The following is an 8,090-nucleotide window of genomic DNA, read 5'->3' as shown; positions in this document are numbered from 1 at the left end:
TGCCTCGATAAAGCTGCCTTGAGAACAGAGTGCCTATTCCTCTCTGTATCTTCCACACTGTTAATACCATTCATCTCAGATAGCAGCATTTTTTTTTTTAATTAGACTAGTGTTTTTTCAGGTCTAATAACAATACAATTACTATAATCAATGAGTAGAGCAATTTAATCCAATGGTTCAATCTTTTTTAAGCATTTTGCTCATTAAAAGTATTAAAGGCCTTTGAGACCCTTTTGGTCTTTTTCTCATCAGATCTCAACCCTGGTCTTGAATGTTATAAAGAAGATAAAGTACACTGAAGCTGGACTCCCAATGATGAAGTCTGGTATAGAGCATAGGTCCAGATTCAAATGGTTCTGGCTATCGTTTGGAACACAGAATAAGTTAAGAATGAAAAGGAAGAAATGTGAAGTTCTGGGCAGCCATGGCAATGGTTGACTACATATTGACGTTTCTTGTACTCATTGAGAGGATTATTTTGTTGTTGTTGATTTCTGGTATGTTTATATTCAGCTGTGTAATCAGTGAAGGGGCCTTGCCTGTGATCATAGGTGTAGAGTTAGAACGCTCAGGCAGGTGGAAATGAAGCTCCACAAGCAGAAGCTTTTGCCTTATGTTGCATCATTTATTAAAGTGTAACAGGATCAATAAAGCCTGTTTTGAAAAGAAAATATAGATGAGGAGAAACAAAAAAAAAATGATGCCTGTGGTTCCATTCTGAGTTAACCAGCACAGACACTTGAATATGTCCATCCATTCTCTTCTGATATAAACATATGAATTTATTTCATTAACAAAGTGAGATGTGATATACCTTTTACAGCACAAACACAACCGGAAAAAACTATTTTTCAATGTGAACAAAATCAGCAAACTTTTTTAATGCTTTCCCTAAAAAATATATATTTTATAGGTCTAAAGCCACTCCTGTGTATGCTAATAAATTATATGAATTTATTAAAGTAGTAGACATTACAAGAGCAAGTCCTGAAGATCACTTTCTCAATTTTAAAAAATGTAAGGAAAAATTTAAATTTAAAACTTTTTAACATCTAAAAATATATCCAACATTGTACTCCTTGTGGTGGCTTGAGTGAAAAATGTCACCCTAGGCTCAGAGGATGTGACACTATTAGGAAGTATTGCTTTGTTGGAGGAAGTTGTCACTGAGGGTGAGCTTTGAGGTTTCAGAAGCTCAAGACTGACCCAGTGGCACTCCTCCTTCCTGCTGCCTACAGATCTAGATATAGAACTCCTGGCTCTTTCCCCAGCACCATGTCTGCCTGTGTGATCTTCTGCAGTGCAATTACTATGGAATACTACTTTATGGAATACTTATCATTTGCAGGCCCTAGAACTCTGAACTGTAAGCCAGATCCAATGAATGTCTTTCCTTATAAGAGTTGCCAGGGTCAAAGTGTCTCTACATAGCAATAGAAACCCTAACAAAGATGCATCATACTCCACATTCTTACATGCTTTTAATAATTTGCATAAATATAAGAGAAAATGGAGTAAGTTTACCACTGACAGTAAAACTCAGAAGTAATTCATTCTATTTAAGGAGACATGCTCGTCAAGAACCCTTACCTGTAAGATCATCATTTGTTGCATCTATTTCAGATAACTGAGTATAAATTTGGTTTCTGTCTCCTTCTAGGGATTTTAACGAAGCACTTAACTTTAAAGAAGGAAAAGAAAAAGAAAAGCAATTATCAATTACACACACACACACACACAACAAAAAAAAAAAAAACACATCTCCAATATACCCCATACTACTGTTCTGCAGTTATTTTCCCTGTGATGATGTTATCATGGACAACATAAAGACATCAGTGCAGCTGCTAAAGCAGCCTTCACCCTATACAATCAGGACTTTTTACACAGATTAACTAAGAACAGACAGAGGGAATAAACCAGAAGAAAACACAGCTATTATTTATTTCTCAAAAGAGTATGTGGAACCATTGGAACCAGAAGAAAAGAATGAACAAGGTGAATGATGAAACAAAATAATAATATTTCTGAAGATATCTTTAATGGAAGGAATGAGTGTACAATTTGAACATTTCTAAATACTCTAATTATAAGAATTTCTAAAGTTGATATAAAAAAGAAATTGATAAGGAAATCCTAGGGGCTGGAGAGATAGTGCAGTGGCTGCTCTTCCAGTGGACCCGGATTTAAGTCTCTACACCCACATGGCAGCTCACGACTGTCTGTAGCTCCAGTTCCAGGGAATCTCAAACCCTCATAAAGACAAGCATGCTGGCAAACCACCAATACACAGAAAATTAATACAGCAAAAGAAAAAGAAAATTCTAATCATTTATCACATAACCTTATACAAAAAATAAAAGCAATCTTTAAATTAGTTACATAAGGACACACAGATTTCATCTCTGCTGTAGGTCCAGCTCCTTCTCATCTAGATTTTTACTTACTAATACAAACCTCAGTAGCATATATTAGCTTCCTCAAAGCTCCCTTAGGCTGATTACCTACAGTGAAAAATAAAACCATACTTAGTGAACACATCCAAATTAATGCATTAGTTCTTCATCTAGTCTTGCAACCCCTCTTCCGGCCAAAATTAAACAATTTGAGGCTGAGCTTACTTGCTCTTGACTCTAATTCCAACATTTCACAGCTAAGACAAGGGGATTCCCATGCGTATAAGGCCAGCCTGGACTCCAAGGTGAATTCCAGGCCAGCTTGAGCTACAGCAAGATGCTGTCTCAGTAAAAAGAGTAATTAAAATAAAAACAATAATTTACATGAGGTAGAGTGACCTACACTCAGGAAAATAGACAGTGCACTACAGAGACCCAACAAGAACTGAATATTTACATAAACAGTGTCCATGGACTTAACTATGCTTAGATTCTTATGGCAATACAGCATCCAGGTTAATTAGTCAATCGTGGCTTCAACACTAAAATTATTAATGAACCATGGCTCCAAGTTAAGTACTATTAAACATAAATAGAATTTATGTTTCTTCTATTATAAAATAAAAATGAAAAATACAAATATACCTTACTATACCTTACTATAGTTCCCCTTTGTTATGGAACTTAAGAGCTGTGTTGTTATAATGAAGAAATATGGGCTATAGAGAAGAACAAAAGAGAAGAAGTCTATAACTCTGAAGAAGAAAAGAAAGATTTACACAAAAGACTAGCTAAATAAGGTGGAAAGAGTGCGTGGTACTTCATGAAGATAGACAAAATGTGCCAAGTCTAAGTATATGAGGAGCTCGATACACATGTGGAATGAAGAGGAAACAAGGAGCCGGTCGCCACAAGTCAGTGCACGTTATTCTCTAAGTCATTGTTCACTTCTACATCCAGATTACCATCATCAGTTACATCTTCCCAAGCACAGAATTCCAGTCTTTCATCCTTAGCAGGCTCTCCATCAGAGACAGGATATTGAGTAAAAAGAGAAAACAAAATAGAAGGTAATGACTCATGATAATAGCTTTACAATTTAGAACTTAACTCATCTGAAATTCAATCCTGAGCCAATGAGATGGCTCGGCAGGTAAAAGCATCTGCCACTTAGACTGATAATCTGAGTTTAATCCCCAGAACCCACATGGTAGGAAAATTGCCTCCCAAAATTTGTCTTCTGAACTCCATACCCACATCATGGAATGCACACACCCGACACATACATACACAAGTAAGTGTTTAATTATTATAATTTTTTAAATCAATCCCCATAAATAAATCCTTTTGTGCCCTAAGTATCTGTCTGCAATTGAGATATGTAGATAGTTGGTTTTATTTTCTAACTCCACATTTAGGGACTATTAATCCTGAAAAACTAACTTGCTGAACATGGTACATCTTTTACCCCACCACTCAGAAGGAATAGGCAGGCAGACCTATGTGAGATGGGAGCCAGACTGATGTAATAAAGTGAGTTCTGGTAATATAAAAATACCTCTTGAAACTCTGTATGCAAAAAAGTTATTATGAATATTATGGAAGGGAGGGATGGAGGAAGGGAGGTAGTGAGGGAAGGAAGGATGAAGAGAAAAAGGAAAAGAAAGAAGAGAAAACAAAATCAAATGCAGTGTTTTATAACGGTTCATTCTTGTTAACTACAAAGCTACAAAATATTTTCTTTTGTGTGTATCATACACACATGAGTATGCAGGTGCACATACAGCTGCAAGAGCATGAGGTAAGAAGATGCAAGTGTCTTCTTCCATCATACTCTAGCTTACTGCCTCGAGACAAGACCTCTCATGGAATCAGAACTCTACTATCTCAAAACCATGGCAGCTCAACAGGCTCTAATCTCCACTGTCTCTGTCCCCAAAGGGGGCTCTCAGGCATGCGCAGCCATGCTCTCTTATGTGGGTGCTTAGAATTCAAACTCAAGTCCTTATGCTTGCAGACCAAGTGCACAAACCCACTAAACCATCTCCCCACTTCCTAAAATACTTTCTTTTGACATTTTTTTATATTTTTTTTACTAATTTACAGTTGGACTGGAGAGATAGCTGAGCAGTTCAGGACTCATTACTCTGCTAAAGCATCTAAGCTCTTTTCCCAGCACCCACATCAGATGGTTCACAACCACTTGTAACTCTAGCTCCAGGACATCCAGTGGTCTCTTCTGGCCTCTGTGGGAAGCATGCAGGCAAGTGGATGGCACTTGAAGAAACCATCCTGAATGAGGTAACCCAGTCACCAAAAAGAGGAACACAGTATGTACTCACTCATATATGGATTTTAGACCTAGATCAAAATGATCACCAGCCTATAATTCACATCACCAGACGAACTAGGATACAAGGTGTATTCTAAGAGATTCATATAAAGTCTCTCACAGAAATGGGAAGGGGCAGTTCACCCAGTGCTCAGGGGAAGTGGGGGGGCAGCGAATGGAGAGAAAAGGAGGGGGAGGAAAGGAAAATATGTGGGACCAGGAAGATTGAGCCCGGTTAGGAATAGAAGATGGAGAGAGAGAGAGAGAGAGAGAGAGAGAGAGATATAAAAGATGGAGCCAGTAATGGTTTGAAGATAAAATTGAATGCAAAGAAAGGTCTAGAGACCTACAAGACTGCTGCCAACTAACAATCTGAGATTCCATGGAAAGGCTACCATAAATGCCCTTCCCGGAGAGTGAGATCAACAACTAACTTATCCATGGAGTTCTAAACTTGTGCCTGATGGAAACAGGAGCAAACATCCATACATAAACACTGAGTCAAAGTAGAACCTGGATGAAGATGGAGAGGACAAGACCAGAAACACGTAGAGACAACTTACCTGAACAAGAAGGGAGCTAATGGGCCACCAGACTGATAGCTGGGAAGCCAGCATGGGACTGACTCAGGCCTCACTGATTATGCATCTCAGCCAGAAGGACTGGAGCAGCCCAAGAGACCTCAGACAGTGGAGCCAGGATGTATCCCTAGTGCACAAAAGGACCTTGCTGACACATCCCCCATGGAGGCATAACTGCCTTAACCTAGAGACAGGAGAGAAGTCCTAGTCCCTACTTCACATGACCTGTCAGATCTACATGACCCCAACTGGATGGCATTCCCCACATATGGAAATTGCATGGGGGATGGGAGGGGAGGGGTGGCTAGAGTGCATGTGAGAGGGCATAGAGTGTAAAAGGGAGGGAAGGAGGGAAGGAGGGAGGAAGGAATGAAGGGAGGGAGGGAGAGAGGGTGGAATAAAGGGAGGGAGGGAGAGAGGGAGAGGGAACTGGGATGGACATGTAAAATAATAAATTAAATGAAAAAAATGCTTTGACTCCAAAATTTAAGTTCAAGGACAAGTTACTGGGGGAAAAGGATTTCTATTTTGTCTCCACAGAAAATGAAAAGATGTGGATTCCTTCCAGACCAATGTGGGTTGATCAAGCCAGCCTTCCTGAAACCGAGGTACCAGGTGATCCTACATTCAAAACAGCTTGACAACTAGCCTTAAAGACTACAGCCAGGATTTCTGCATCTTCTTGGAATTACCTTGACAGAGCCCCTTACCAGCAGGAAGTAGTTTGGAAAAATGATGCCCAAATTCCCAAATATTGTCTAATGTTTGTTTTCATTTAAATGGTCTTGGTCATATAAAACAACAAAAAGGTAAAAATCATTATTTTATTTCTTCATTCATGAACTCCAGGCTAAAATACTAGAGAACAAAGACATGGAGTGTTAACATATATATTACAAATCTATGTATGTTCTAGAAGCATTTGAAATGTAACAAAAAGACACAATAGCAAATAAAAGCTGTTAAAATTATTTGAATTTACAATTAAGTATAAAATTGTGACCAACTAATGACTAAACCAAACAAGCCATTACCTTGATCTGATTTTCCTTAACTTTTAGGAGTTGCTCTGCCTGTACGTTGGATACTTCGATTGCTATTTTCTGTTTATTGAGTTGATTCATTTGTTCTTTCATGATTTTAGCTTCTTCTAAATACTGATAGGAAAACAATAACAAGGATATTAAAGACAACAATTTTTACATGAATGTTTTCAATATCATTAAAAGATACTAAATATGTCATTAAATGATATTTAAAAAGATAGGGCTGCTACTTAAATAGGGACTCAGATGTGGTTCCTTTATAATGAACTTTCAAAGCAGAAGACTATAAAATAAGAAATACTCTTCAACTGATTTCCAAGGAAAATTTTCATCAAGTACATGATTTTGACACATACTTGTATGAAAAATCTAGTCAATTATTTCTATCTTTGTACCCCTATATACTCTGCTACATCTCATTACTTTTGTTTGTTTGTTTGTTTTGTTTTCCCAATAGAGTTTCTCTCGTATTGCTTTGGAGCTTGTCCTAGAACCAACTCTGTAGACCAGGCTGGCCTGGAACTCACAGCAGAGATACAACTGCCTCTGCCCCCCAGGTGCTGGAATTAAAGGTATGTGCCACCAATGTCCAGATATATATATATATATATATATATATATATATATATATATATATATATATTGCAGATAATCTGAGCCTGAACTTCACTGTGAGTTCCAGTTTAGCCTGGTATACATGGTAGGACTTTGAAGTGAGGATGACTCAGCTTTTATTATAGTAAGGACAATCAACACAGGAGTCCTCACCACCATGTTTTCTAAAATCTGAGATGATAGAACAAAGATGTGAAAGGAAAAGACATCAACCCCAAAAGAAAATGGACAAACAGAACGAACACATGTGAGACCAAACAATCCACAGACAATAGAAGAAACATAAGCCAGTTAGAAAAACATAAAATAAGATGACTTGACACAATCCAGAGAGGCTCATGATTGAAAGCAGTAGTAGTAGAAGGAGGAATGGAAACCAAAGGGAAGAATTAGGGAACTGGAGAGACAGTAGAGTAGTTAAAAGCACATACTGCTCTTGCAGAGGACCCACACTCAATTCCCTGCACCTGCACGGAATAGCTCACAGGTGCCTGTAATTCTAAATGATCTAATGCCCTCCTCTAGTCCCTATAAATGCCTGAACATAACACATACCAACACACAGAAGCACACACATGCTCCTGATATCTCTCCTATTACCTCCCTGTACCTGTCTTCTCTCAAACATGCATATACACATCACATTTTCTGCCACTCATCACATTTTCTACTTTATGCATACATACAGCTGAGTGTTTCATCCCTACTGGCAAGCTTCAATAGTGCTGTAAGGTGTTATGCATACAGCAGTACAAAACATATTCATCAATGTCACCTACCTGTGAAGCACACAAGCTGAAATAACAACCCAGCAGCAAGATGTGGCTTATGGTACCACAGTAGCATAAGTGTATTAAAGTAAGCAACCACTTTCTATTTGGATTTAAGGCCAACCAGCTCAATGAGATGAAATGTTGTCCAGCACAGCAATGCACACCTTTCACCTCAGTGCCCAGGAATCAGAGTCAGGTGGAATTCTGTGAGATCAAAGTCATCCTGATCTGCATAGGGAGCTCCAGGATAGACAGAATTACTTAAGGGAGATTATTCTTTCTAAAAAATGAGGTGGACCATTCCTGACACTGTTAAGGCCTCTAGTCACTACACACAGTTACACACA

The 8,090-nt window shown here is 38.3% G+C and overlaps 1 non-coding gene across 1 annotated transcript; it reads left to right on the top strand.

Annotated features, from left to right (window-relative positions):
• The first annotated feature begins 227 nt into the window (after window positions 1-227).
• LOC127214783 (small nucleolar RNA SNORA61) lies at window positions 228-356 on the top strand. Its single transcript, XR_007833899.1, has one exon. It is a non-coding gene; the product is annotated as a small nucleolar RNA SNORA61 (small nucleolar RNA).
• The last annotated feature ends 7,734 nt before the right edge of the window (window positions 357-8,090 follow it).

Source organism: Phodopus roborovskii, unplaced genomic scaffold (assembly GCF_943737965.1).
Source record: "Phodopus roborovskii unplaced genomic scaffold, PHOROB, whole genome shotgun sequence".
NCBI lineage: Eukaryota > Metazoa > Chordata > Mammalia > Rodentia > Cricetidae > Phodopus > Phodopus roborovskii.
Note: the sequence above shows the minus strand (reverse complement) of the source record. Positions and strands in the feature narration are given on the sequence as shown.